Source organism: Equus asinus, chromosome 23 (assembly GCF_041296235.1).
Source record: "Equus asinus isolate D_3611 breed Donkey chromosome 23, EquAss-T2T_v2, whole genome shotgun sequence".
Taxonomy (NCBI): Eukaryota; Metazoa; Chordata; class Mammalia; order Perissodactyla; family Equidae; genus Equus; species Equus asinus.
In genome coordinates, this window is record NC_091812.1 from 31220176 (window position 1) to 31231967 (window position 11792).

An 11792-nucleotide genomic window follows, 5' to 3' on the forward strand; every position below is an offset into this window, starting at 1 on the left:
TCTTCCATCATAGACAACATAAACTACAATTTAGTGGAAGAGTAGACACCTCACATAAACAAACAAGTATGTAATTGCAAAGTGTTATAAATGATCTATGGAAAATAAAGAGAATTTGGAGATTGAGGTTAAACAAAGGAGGCACAAGTATTAAAGCTAAGGAAGATTGCTCTCAGAAGCATATGTGTAGCCAGGGCTGGGCCAGTACACTGTCTTTAGAAAGTTTAAAAGCAGTAATAAAACTGACCAAAATCAGCCTACTTTTTATTATCACCATGTGCTCGCAATGCTAAACAATGTCACTGATAAAACACTTCTTCCTAGAAAAAAATTTCCTGTTGATCTACGTTCTAAACAATGGCTGCAGTCACTGTTGAGTTTTAATAACATATATGTAAACTATAACTTGGCACGTTTGTATTACTTGTCCTTTAATACACACCATATTCTACGTAGAAGTTAATTTGAAGCAACCCCAGTTACGCAATCAGTTTCCAACACACGCAGACTCCACGCTATGGTCTGAATGTTTGTGTTCCCCAAAATTTATAGGTTGAAGCCCAAATCCTCAATGCGGTAGTATGTAGAGGTGGGGCCTTTGGGTCCTGAGGGTGGAGCCCTCATACTCAGATTAGTGCCCTTATAAGAAAAGATAGGAGAGAAAGAATCTGTTCTCTGCTCTCTACTCTCCGCCATGTGAGGATACAAGAAGATGGCCGTCTGCAAACCATCAAGTGGGCCCTCACCAGACCCAAATCTGCCAGCACCTCCTTGATCTTGGACTTCCTAGCCTCCAGAACTGTGAGAAATGTTTGTTGTTTAAGCCACCCCGTCTACAGTGTTCTGTTATATCAGCCTGACCTGACCAAGACACTCAGCTATACGCATTTGTTTTTACGTTAGGTTCATAGCAGCATGGAATCATTTGAGTTAGCTTCCGTCTCTGTTCATGTCTCTGAGTCTTTGGTTCTTTCCCATAGCACTTAACCTTCCCAGTGTTTCACACCCTGGTAAACAGGAAGTGCTCAGTTATGTCCACATTGCAGATGGCAGATTTGAAAGAAAGGACTCATTCTTGGATTTCTTTCCTATTTCTGGAATAACTCCTGCTGAACTCACACAAAAGTCACAACAAAACTCTTCTGGATAGTGAAGGACTAGATATAAACCTGTATTGTGATCAAGGATACGATGATGCTACAACAACCGCCATTACTGTAGGATTTGGGTAAAAAAATCAGAGGTTAATCTTAAATCCTTATCCATGCCTTGTGCAAATCACACACCAAACCATTGAAGGGTTCCAAATTTGGGAAGTTTTTCTTCACGTATGATGATTTGGGGAAACTTTAAAAAGATTTCTCCCTTCTTTTCATCAATTTTGGAAAGAGTCATTGATGGAAAATGCCACAGATTGTAACAGCGAAAGACTTTCCCAGACACAATGGGGTGTTCATTTTGAAGCTGTACACAGAGCAAAGACCAATTTTGAAAAGTTAATCCCAACCTTTGAAGTACTATAAAATCCGAAAGAAAATGTGCAGATGGGAAGATCAGTCAGATTTTTCTCTGCTAAGGCTGTTTTTCTTTTCTGAGTTAACTTTTTTTTCTGGAGTAGACTTTAGAGAAGATTAATCAGGCAAACAGATTTGCAAAGAGACAGAATCAGCTTTTGAACAATGTGTGAGAAACACCAGGCTTTCCAATTTTCCCTTGAGGATCAACATACAGAAGTTGTAGAGAAGGCCGATAAATATACAGAAACAAATGTAAGACAATGGACATTTACACAGAAAAAAAAGAATCAAATTTTGAAGAAGACCAGCAGCAACAAGGGACAGTGTTTGAATGCCCTGATCATTTTGCCCAAGAACTGACCGCTTGTTCTAAAGCAATGGATTAAATGATGTCAGTGTCTGCTCGCGTTTGTTGGTTTTCTCTGACTTTTTGCAGGAGAAGAAAGACTTCAGAAGTTCCTCCCAAGTGTAATATAAATTTACAATGAATTTTTAGTGAAGATACTTTAGTGTAACTTTTTTGAGTGAAGAGACATTTGAAAGCCACTACAATCCATCTCGAAGAAGCAGACATATGGCCAATTTTACAATGTCTGGAAATTACTGTGCATAGGATTTTTGTCATTCTGCAAATGTATCAACTAATTTTGGTTCTCTGAACTATATTTATATCTGTTGTTTCACATAAAAGAAACCCTTCAAAGTTAAAATTAATAAAAATTATTCTTTGATAAACTATCAGTGAAAACAGGTTGACAAATCTAGTTATATCGTCTATTGAATCTTAAGATCAGTTTTAATAAAGTCATTGATAAATTTGCCAGGTTAAAGGCTTGAAAACAGAAATTGTAATATTATTATACATTATTGTGACAGACCCATATAAAAGTATAAGGAGGTGTTTGCGTGCGTGTGTGAGTGTATGTCTGTGTGTGTGTTTGCTTTTCTTAAAAAACACATTATGGGCTGGCCCTGTGGCTGAGTGGTTAAGGTTGTGCACTCCACTTCAGCGGCCCAGGGTTCCTGGGTGTGGATCCTGGGTTCGGACTTATGCACCACTCATCAAGCCATGCTGTGGTGGCATCCTACATGGAGAAACTAGAATGAATTGCAACTAGGACATACAACTATGTACTGGGGCATAGAGGAGAAAAGGAAGAAAAAGAGGAAAGATTGGCAACAGATGTTAGCTCAGGGCCAATCTTCCTCAAAAAAAAAAAAAGTTAGTATAATTACAAAGGACTAATCCTGAAGAATGAGAAAGAGCCAGCCATTCAAAGGAGGGCAAGGCTAAGATCATTCCACGTAGAAGGAACAAGGGCAAAGACACTGAGTTACGAAAAAGAGGATATGTTTGAGGAATTAAAGGGAGGCAAATGTGCTGAAGGAGAGTGTGTAAAACACAGAGTCTTGGGTTGTGCCTGGAGAAGCAGGCAGGGCCCAGATCACATAGCACATTATCAGCTATGGCAATGAATTTAAATTTTATTTTATTTATTTATTTTTTTCCCTGCTTTTTCTCCCCCAAACCCCCCAGTACATAGTTGTATATTTTTAGTTGTGCGTCCTTCTAGTTGTGGCATGTGGGATGCCGCCTCAATGTGGCCTGATGAACAGTGCCATGTCTGTGCCCAGGATTCCAACTGGTGAAACCATGGGCCGCCGAAGACGGAGCATGCGAACTTAACCACTTGGCCATGGGGCTGGCCCCTTAAATTTTAAGCACAAAAGAAAATATTAAAATATTTTAAGCAGGAAAGTGGTGTGATCAAATTTATGTTTTTACATGATAGCTCTGTCTGCAAATAGATGAGAGAGGAGGAAAAGTGGAAATGTGGAGACCAATAAGAAGATTATTTCAATAATCGAAATGAAAAATTGAGGCTTGGATTAAGTTGATGCCAAGACAGACAGAAAGAGGCGGATAGACCTGAGAACTAGCTGATAGATTTGGGGTCTATGTTTAGTCAGAACTCATAGAATTTGCTCACAGAGTGGATGGGAGGAGTGAACAAGAGCGGGATTCAAGAAGTCCCGGATTTCAGATAAGCAATTAGTGGATGGTGGTGTCATGGGTTCAGATGAGGGAAAAAATGGTTTAGTGAGGAAAATTCTTATCTCAAGCCTCAAAGGCAACCTCACAGATGAAGTATAAAGATAAAACGTAAAGCTACTCCCTCGTTTTTTAAAAACATCGTCATTAGAGAACACCAAGACAAGATCTAGCCCGTATTTTCCTTTTACACATTAAAAAGCTGAGGCCCAAAGGGGAAAGACGACTTGTTCAAAGAGTCATCAGAAGTCATCTCCCAGGTCGGATTCTTTGGTCCTAGTTCTCCAAATACTTCACCTAGCACTTTTTTTTTCATAATCCTTTTCTTTTATGCCCCTTTTGGGTTTTTAGGCTCTGTCTGTTAACACAGCCTATGAACTCACTTCTTCCTAAAGGCATAGACAGATGCTAAGAAGGTTCTTCCTGCCTTCAGATCTTTCAGTCCAGCCATACCTCATTCCAGAGACGCACGTGGAACACTAACAATCAGGAAACTTTCATCCATCAAGCTTTGTCTTCTAAGAAGTGCCATTATTCAAACAATTCAGTCAGACAAACACTTATTCAGGAGCTACTGTTCTGTAGGCTATGAATGATTCAAAAGGATGATCTTTGCTCTTTCACACCCAGATGTTTTAAGTCTGGTTGGAGCGATTAAGATATATAGGTAAGAATTGATTAGGTGACAATGCTCGTCAGTACAAGATTTGGCACCAAAATGGTGGCTAGTACAATGAAGGCCATGACCTTTCAGAAAAGGTGGCCATCCATGTAGGTAAGAGAAATCAGAGATTATGGGGTGAGAGATGGAAATCAAAGAGCATTTTGACTTTGAAAAGGAGAAAAGGAAGGCAGATGCAAACTTTAATTGAGAAAAAACAATCCAGCACAGGGTCTGGCCAAGCCCAAAACAAGGTCAAGAAAGTTTTAATGAAGAGCAATAGTGTGGATGATTATATTCAATGGAGGCAGAAGGGCTAAGCTGAGAAGAATAACTAATCAATAAACGTGTATTAACTGAAGTAAGCCTCCTGAAAATCCTATGAGGAGGTACTATTCTAGCTCCATTTCACAGATAGGAAAACTGAGGCATGGAGTGGTTGTGTAACTTGCCTCAGTCCCACAGCCAGCACATTGTAGTGCTGGATTTCAAGCCCAGATAGTTCGGTTATAGAGCCTGTGCTCTTAACCACGAGAGCATGCGGACTCTCACGTGCATGCTAGTGGTTTGCAACAGTCAGAGGGAAGGGCATGAAAATGACCATGATGAAGTCTGGAAATAATGGCTCGAGACGAGAATAAATGACTACCAGCAAGTCATTGCAGAGATGGGGTCAGATTGCACAGACAGAAACAGGCTTAAGGGCCAGCTTCCAAACAGTAAGGATGAGGATAAACATTGAGAAGAGGCTCTGGAAAGACACAGCTTCTGGCTTGGAGAGGGGATGGGATTAAAAGAAAAAAAAAGAAAATGTTGTAGGGCAAGTACAGCTAAAGATAAGCCTCCCTGAGGCCGAGTGCTGGCAGAAAGCTGGTCTGACTGCCTCTGATTTCACTACCCGTGTGGCCACCTTTGTCCTTGCATCTTAAGGAAGAGTGATGTCAGCCTCTGAAAGGAAAATAAATGGAATAAAATTTGATGGTAGAGGCTGAGCATAAAATGCTTCAAGCACACCCTCAACCCCATCTTCCTATCTCCTTCATGAGGTAAAGGACAAGTGTTAAAAAATATGAAGAAACAAAGCCAACTAAGTATGTCAGATTGTAGACATTGAAATTCAGGATGAGTGGCTGAAATTTCATCTCGGAGGTGATATGGAGCCACTGAAGTTTCTTGAGGCAGGAAGTAAGAGGACACAATTGGCATATCAAGTACCCTCACTTGACTGTGGTTTATAGGTTGGATTAGAGTGGGGGAAAGGCAGTAAGTGGAGAAGTTCAAATGCAGCCACTGCAAGACTTGTAACGTGGTATCAATAGGATTTGAGAAGGCAGTTAAAACAATGATAGAAATAGGAGCTTTCAGGGGAAATCCAAACTTTCAAGAGTGATTTCTAGCAACTCTGAGAGAGTTTTTTCCTGCTGTGCTAACAGTTTAGAGGGAATTTTTGTAGCACACTGAACGACATACCGAAAAGATGAGTTCCTCGGAACAGAGACGAACCATGTCATTTTAGGTAGGCTCATAGTTTCCCTTGAAAACATTCTTTCATCCATGATAAATATAACTTTAAGCAGTATCCCGCATGATTCATGTGGCTGTAACACACGCAACTAGTTTTTCTTTCCAAGAGACCCATGAATCAACTGCCTTTGTCTAAGAATTGGAACAATTTGCAAGGTTCAGCTTAACAGATCATAGATACACACCTGAAGCAGGAGCAGTGATACCGAAAATAAACCACTTCTACTGTGGTATAAAAAATAATAATAATAATCCTTTCTTTCACCATATCTCTGAATACTCTAAATCTTTATAACACGCTGTCAGCTTCATTATTGGTCTTTGGTCTTTTTTATTTCTTAACCACTATTTTCAGGGATTTATTTTTAAGGCATTTAAAATGAAAACGTAAAAGTAGCTTTAAAAAAAAGCTTTACAATCTTGTGACTCTAGTTCTCAGTTTTTTCATCAGCAAAGTAAGGAAGCTGAACTGGACATTCTCACAGGAACTAAATATATATGATTCCATTAATATTTTCATAAATATTTTTTCTGATGATGCTCTTCAAAATACTCGGGATTTTTTTCTATATATGCCAAAATAATATATAGACTCAGATATTAAACACAAATTTAAGAAATTACATAATCTACATCTTTATTAGCTATTAACCAATCAATCATAACTTCTTCATGGATAAAATCTTTTAATTCATTGTTTACCAGTTCTTGGTCATATGAGTAAAGAATTTTTCCACAACGTTCATTGATGAAACAGAATGGATCATATCAAAGAGCTTTATCTGGTGGAGCCCTTTTATAATGTCTGTTCAGCACCCCCCTCCACGTCCACACCACCTTTCCTATGAACTGCTGCCCATCCGTATGATTAAAAGGATGAATCCCAATGTCCTCTGTCTGTTTCAAGGCCCTACCCCGTGAACACAGTCATTTGGGCCAGGGAAAGGCATCTGACTCTAGAATTTGCAACTGGAAAAGAAAGAGAAGGAGAGACAGGTGTCTCTTTCCAGGTAGCTGGAGGTGGAACATATAATGTCGGTAACTTTCAGCAATTGCATTTTTCCATTTGTGCATGGAAAAGTAGAAAAAGCTAGTCCACAGAGAGAGAAAAAAAAGCCTGAAACCAGACACTTAGAGAAGCAGAGGTGTTCAATTTTCTGGTCCAGTTTATTCCTGAGGCTTAACTGCTTCTCTGTCTTAGATTTTGTGAGTGTCTGTGTGCTCGTCATAAATTCTCATTGTTTGCATACACCGCCTCAAATGGTTCTCTGCTCTTAGTTTGTCTTTCTGGAACAAGAGCTCTCACACGACAAGCAGGATAAGGCTGTGTGGCTGCTATCACCCCAGACTCATCAGATTGCCTGGGTGTACTCAGTCACAGCTCTGGTGGTCTCTGAAAGATACCTCTGGTAGACTATGTTCAGGAGAAAATACGGAGAGGAAGCAGCAGTCTTTGCTTGAGGCAGTATTTCACATCCATGGATTGCCAGGCCATGCCCTCTCCCTTCTTCAATTTATCCCCCAATCTCTGCAGCAGGCTTATCTGTCTGGGGACAAGAAAATTGTTCTGTCTGCTCAAAAGTTCTTCTAGAGTCAGGTGTCTCTCTAGGGTTACTCAAGATCTCTCAAGGCTGTCTCAAGTTACGCATTATAAGCTGTGGGAGTTCTCTTCATGGGTATACTCCACAGAAAGGTGCTCAGCTTCGGATAGGCAAAGCAAGAAGGGAGGATTTGAGCTGATCCTAGCAGCTATCTCCTAAACATCTCCCCTCCAAGGCTAGGGGAGAGTCACGCATTACCACAGAACGTGGTTTCCTCCTATAAAGCACAGCACTTCCTTTCTCCCCACCCCGACCCCAACTTCCATATGTATGCAGATTAAGGGATGAGCCAGTTTGTCACCCAGACAGGAACCTCTATGTCAAGTAGCCCAAGCCCAGACTGGTAGACTGATTCCCATTTAGAAATTCAGAGCCATAGGGTCATTAAAAATAGCTTGCTTTGCCTTTTCCTTCTTAGATATTCCTCAGACTCGCAGAAAATTTAGTCTCATCAGCAAGCTCTAACAAGACCACATTTGCATTTTGTATTTCTGAAGATTAATTTGAATCTGTCTAAGGAAATTAAAATACACTACAGTACTCTTTTTAAAGTCTCATCAAAGTATATGGTCCAAAATCAGCAAGGCTCCTGAGAGTCTGTCTCATCCCACCTCGCCAATTTTTTTCACAGAGTCATGGCCATGCCCCAAGATGACTTGGCTTTAACTCTGGTAAAGCATTTTTAATCAAAATTTTTGCTTCTGCTGGCAGACTAGGTAATGTGAACCAATCCTCTCAAGAAAGATGATTAAGAAAGCTGGATGAAATTTTAAGAGAGGAAAATCTTGGAAACATCAAAAGGCCAATAGAATATGATGAATTTCCAGTCCCAGACACAGAAGGAATGGGAATCCAGCTAGGTAAGCATGGTACCTGGGGCCACTTTTGGATTGGAGGTATTTGCCAATCGGAGAGAGGTAGCCAAGAGGCTGAGCTGTACTTTTGGTAACTTCACAGAGCTGGGAAGATAAAAATCAGTGTCTAGAGCCAGGCAAGGTAGGAATTCCATAAACTGTCCCTCACTTCGGACTGGTAGCCCAAACAGCCGCACCCTAGAAGTAAGGGTGAGCCAGAAGTAAACTATTCCTTTTATGAACTACAGATATGCTGGGTGGCCTGGAAAATATCAAATCTGGAACTTGGATTAAGTTGTTCTGAATTATTAGTGTCTCCAGGTACTTGGCTAAAGTAATTAAATTTTCTCTTTGGTGGACTAAACATCACTCTAGGCTTTGAATTATTTGTCCATTTTGTGTTTGGAAAATTATTTGCCAAAAAAATGTCTAGTGTACAATCAAAGTATCCAGGCATAAGTGGAGACTAGATACTATGAATGTAAACTACAGGCAACAAAAATAGACTCAGAGGCTCCAGACATTGGAATTTTTTTTTTCTGAGGAAGATTAGCCCTGAGCTAATATCTGCTGCCAATCCTCCTCTTTTTGCTGAGGAAGACTGGCCCTGAGCTCACATCCATGCCCATCTTCTTCTACTTTCTATGTGGGATGCCTTCCACAGCATGGCTTGCCAAGCCATGCCATGTCTGCACCCGGGATCCGAACCAGCAAACCCTGGGCTGCTGAAGTTGAACGTGCGCACTTAACCGCTGCACCACCAGCCCCCAAGACAATGAAATTTTTAAATTAAGATATAAACAACTGTGTTTGCTATGTCCAAGGAGATAAAAGTCAAGCTTAAAAATTCTGGCAGAAAACAAGTGGCAAATTAGGGATCCTGGAACTAAAAAATTTGATAACTGAAATCAAGAGTTCAATAAACAGACTTCACAGTATGCTAGACACAGCTGGAAAAAGAATTAGTGAACTGGAAGATAGATCACAAGAAATTATCCAGAATGAACACAAAGATATAAAGATGAGAAATACAAGAGAAGTAAGAGGCATAGAAAATACATTGAGAAGATCTTACATGCATTTCATTGGAATCTCAGAAGACAGACAGATAATGGGACACAGGCATTATTTGAAGAGACAACAATTGAGATTATTCTGGAACTGATGAAATACAGCATTTATCAGACTGTGCTGCAGAAATACATACTGCAGATGATTTGTAAAAATCAAGGAAGAAACATTAGATGTGGGCAATCATCTATCCTGGCTGGACTACTTACACATTCTCATTCTCATCTCATCTTCAGTTGTTGCTCCACACAGAATCAACAGACCAAGCTGCATCCTTTATTTTCTGCTGCAGGGTCATTTGGCTCTGAAGCTCTCTTCCATAACTAAGCATCTCTCAGCCACATAAAATATTCTGCTGCTCTCCTACTGCCCTGAACTTTCACAAAACTCCATGCGGCTGTCTCAAACTCACCTGTCCAGATACACCTCAATAATATTTTCTTTATTCCCACTTTATGGTGGTTATATAGAAATTCTAAGTTCTGCCTTGCTCCCCAGACCCTATATTATGGGTGTCTCTGAACTTCACACCCTAAATTTATCTGGGGGAGGGGTGAGGGGAGTGTCTCTTATCCTCTACCTTCAGAACTTGGGCAGAACCCTTATCAGAGATGCAAGTATTCACGTCTCCACTCTCTCTCAGTTCTCTCCTTTCTCCTAGAGATTTTAATCTAGTTGAAGGTGGGAAAAGCTGGTTTAATGTGATAGTTTTATTCTAAATTTTCTCTTTTATGCCCAGACCAATGAATCTGTTACTCAAAAGGCAAGTATTTGATTCTCTGTTAAGTATTCTGCTGGGTCACTTCTTCCCAAAAGCAATGAATGCCATTGAATAAAACAGAGTGCAAGCACAGAAAGAAGAAAATCAACCTGGGAACAAACTTGAATGAATATCTCAAAATACTATTTTATAACATATACCACCAAAAGTTTTATTGAATGCCTTTATATTACATTGTATCTATTTATTATATTATGTTTATGTATATACACAACATACAGACATCATTTTATGTGCACAGGTTTACCACAGCAGAAATATCATTCACAAAGTTGTGAATTTTTATGCAATACCTAAATATCTCCTAACTAACTTTTTGATGGTCTGGGCCCATATTTTAACATATTTTTAAATAGATATATAATTATATAATTTTTGGCTTTGTCCAGTCTTCATGCTTCTCACCAGCCTTTTATAAGTAAGCTCACAGAAATAGCAGGGAGTGGGGCCGTCCCAGTGGCACAGCAGTTAAGTGTGCACATTCCACTTCTCGGCAGCCCGGGGTTCGTCGGTTCGGATCCCAGGTGTGTACATGGCACTGCTTGGCAAAAGCTGTGCTGTGGTAGGCATCCCACGTATAAAGTAGAGGAAGATGGGCATGGATGTTAGCTCGGGGCCAGTCTTCCTCAGCAAAAAGAGGAAGATTGGTAGTAGTTAGCTCAGGGCTAATCTTCAAAAAAAAAAAAAAAATAGCAGGGAGTGATTTTGCAGTTATTTATCCAATGTAAGAAATTTACCATGTAAACGTGTCAAAGGTCATAGTAAAGCTCAGTTTGTATGCCCACCTACCTCAGGAATCCAGGAAATTTAGGAAGTAATGCACACTCCCCGAAAGAAGAGAGAAGGACGTTAGGACAGCTAAATCTTGGGTGCTCAGATTCAAAACCTTTGGGAGGATAGAAGGGCTGCTCTATGTTCTTGGGGGGAGGAGTACTCAAGAAAATGGGAATACTGACAGACATGGGCTCTTTCTCAGGTCTCCGAGAACAGATACAAGAACTATATGGAGGGGTGGGAACCATGAGGCCATATTTGGAAGTGTCGTAGTGCCATTGTCACTTAGTGACAGAGCTTGTGAGCCCAGCTGATAGAGGAAGAACACATAGCAGAGAAGTCCCTTCTTAGTGTGATAGTAACAGGCTAGTGATGGCAGCTTGACAGCAGTGGCAGTGGGAACAATAACAAGTTCTCCTACAACAAGTGAGGGACAGGACAAACCACAGCAGCAGTGGCAGCAGGGAAACAGAACCTGTGCTACCGTATAGGGAGCAGGCAATGTCTGCAAAAGGCACAGCAATGGTGCTGGCAACCACAACAAAGAGAAGCCAGCAACAGGAGTGTGAGTCACTCAGGGCCTGGGGGAGGGCAGCGTGAGGAGGAGGCAAGAGGAGAGAGGCCTCTCTCCTGATGGTAAACATCCCCTAGATGAGCAGAACCAAACTAGGAAACATCAGAATATCCACTTCTGGTTGCACAGGCAGATTCCTGCCCTACCACAGAGCTGATACCTCACAATATGTAGGAGTATAATCGAAGAATTTGAATTTTAAACAAGTTCTTAAGGGGATTTTTAAGTAATACTGCCCATAGATCAGAGAACTGGGAATCCTGCCCTGGATCCTGACATTTAGACAGCCTGCTTCCACAGCCACGCTCCTCAGGAGGCGAGGTGTACCAGGGGTCAAGGGAGCATGCTTAACAGGGCCCCTTGCGATCGAGTAAACAACAGC